Source organism: Dermacentor silvarum, chromosome 4 (genome assembly GCF_013339745.2).
Source record: "Dermacentor silvarum isolate Dsil-2018 chromosome 4, BIME_Dsil_1.4, whole genome shotgun sequence".
NCBI lineage: Eukaryota > Metazoa > Arthropoda > Arachnida > Ixodida > Ixodidae > Dermacentor > Dermacentor silvarum.
The window spans coordinates 174,299,310-174,301,639 of NC_051157.2; the positions used below are offsets into that span (position 1 = coordinate 174,299,310).

A 2,330-nucleotide genomic window follows, 5' to 3' on the forward strand; every position below is an offset into this window, starting at 1 on the left:
GTAATCTTTCTTATTCGCGCATTTATTATTCCTCTGGTCGTGAGATTATTTCTTCGCTCATGATTGCTGTGCTTTTTCCTGAACAGTATAATAAAAGTGACAAGCGTTGTTGCTGATGAAATAAACTTTAATTTTCGAGACATGTGTTCTCGAGCGTTTCAGCTTTGGATCACTCTATAGGTGGGAGAATCCCTCATTCCAGGAATCCTCTGGCCGCAATAGCGTCCCGCGCTCTGGCGACAAGATGTCGTTGATCGTCAAGGGCCGGGGTGGAGATCTTGGCCCCCCACGTCACGGCGAGGAGGTTCACGTCTGCTGTCGTTGTACGCTTGGTAACGGTGTCTTCGGGGCGCCATGAGCACTCGAGTAGTAAATGAGCCAGAGTGTCTGGCACGACGCAGATGTAGGTGTGTAGTGTCGGGTGGATGGCGATGGATGAGGATGCCTTGGGTGTACGTGTTGCTCTGCAATCTTCGGAATGCGGTGCTTTCCTCTTTGGTCAGTTTTGGGTGAGGTGGCGGGCATACCCTGCGTTCCAGTCGGTAATGTTGGAGGATGGCGTTATACGTGGGGGTTACGGTCTCCGATTCCGCTACGTCGCCAGGCGGTCGGGGGTCTCGCGAGGCAGCGAGAGAGGCCAGGTTGACGTGATCGCGGGCCGCGGCCTGTGCGGCTTCGTTTCCCTCGAGCAGACTCGTTACAGCAGATCATACGGTAGATGTAATGAACACACATGAGAATTCGATGCTCTGGCTTACAATTTTTTTGTATAGATTACGCCGGCAATCAAGCGGCAACAATGTATACGGAGCTTATTCCTTCCTTTGAAAACGTCCAATCAAGATCAAACTGTAAAACAAAGGGAAGCTCCCACTAGTGTATCTGAGTGTAGCTTTCCGCCAGAAAGCCCGGAACCGACCACCGAAGTGTGCGCTCAGACGAAAGGACATTCATCTGTCCGAGATTCTCCTTCATAGAAGATACAGTGACGGCTAATGGCGGAAAATTTGCAAATAGGGCATATAATGAAGGGAAGCTTCTTGTTGACGGAAAAACTGGCGGTGCATGGATTATTATGCTAGTCAGTAAGTTCAATGCATCCAAGGTTGGTGACAAGGCCGCGAAGGACGACGCCTCAGGACACTACAAACATGCCGTGAACATTTTGAGCCAGTCGCAGACAATATCAGAGGTCATAAATGAGGCTACAAAAAGTGCAGACGATCAAACTAAGGTTATGAGAAAGAACATGGCTCTAGCGTCCTACTTTCTTTTCAAGCAAGAAGTAGCCCACACTACGAACAAACGATCCTTGCTGAGTACGTTTTTCATTATGAATCCTGAAATCGAATAGTGGCTCCGGACGAGACCCGCCAATGCGCATTACCTTTCTGCAAAGAATTCAACTGACTGGTTGGAAGCATGTGGGGCCACGGTGACGAAATTAGCTCTTGAAAAGATGCGAACCTCTGTTTCCACGTTCAAGAAGTTTTAATACATGGCCGACGAGTGCACCGACATTAATGGACGCGAAATTCCGAGTCACTGCATACGCTATCGTGATGTCAATGGCCAACCGACGGACGCGTTCCTCGACGTCGTAGTTATCTCTGGCGTATCGGCTTCTTCTGTGACCACGCATATCTTGGATAGTTGAGCAAGTCTGGGCTCGACGCAACCAAGATGGCTTATTGTTCATTTGATGGGGCTGCGAATTTCTCTGGAAGGTACGGAGGGGTGCAGGCTTTACTTACACAGAAATGCAACCCTCGTCTCTGTTATACTCACTGCAGAGGTCGTTTACTCCAGCTTGCCCTAGTGCGTGCTGCAGAGTCGTCGAAGGGAATCAAAAGGACCCAATCTCGTCTCGTCACTGTACTGTTGCTTGAGTAAGAGTCCTAAACGCTTGAGTGGATTGAAACATGAATGGGCTGGCGCGCACGCCGAGCCCCACTACCAAGAATTACATGTCCCATCTGACCCAGGTTTGGGGTAGTCGCGTGCTTCACACAACTGTAATGCAATGGCTAGCCTCGGTACGGAGCACCGACCTGAATGACCATCAGGAGCTCGACACCAGGTAAATAAACGCTTGAGTGTTCTTGAAAACATCGAAGATGCTGTCGAGTTGAAGCTTAACCTCGTGCAGCCAGACAAAACTCGGTGGCTCTCTAAGGAGCGATCGCTGGCTGTAATACTGAAAGTACTTGAGCCACTGACTACTCGCTTTGGAAAGCATTTCCCAAGATGCTGCTGACATGAGCAGTGAAGCTGGTGGACTAATGTTACAGCTACGTTCAGAAAGACAATAGTAATTATTACAATTGTCA

At 49.3% G+C, this 2,330-nt stretch overlaps 1 non-coding gene across 1 annotated transcript; it reads right to left on the bottom strand.

Moving 5' to 3' along the window:
* Positions 1-1,925: 1,925 nt before the first annotated feature.
* On the bottom strand, positions 1,926-2,088 carry LOC119451109 (U1 spliceosomal RNA). Its single transcript, XR_005191675.2, has one exon. It is a non-coding gene; the product is annotated as a U1 spliceosomal RNA (small nuclear RNA).
* Positions 2,089-2,330: the final 242 nt, after the last annotated feature.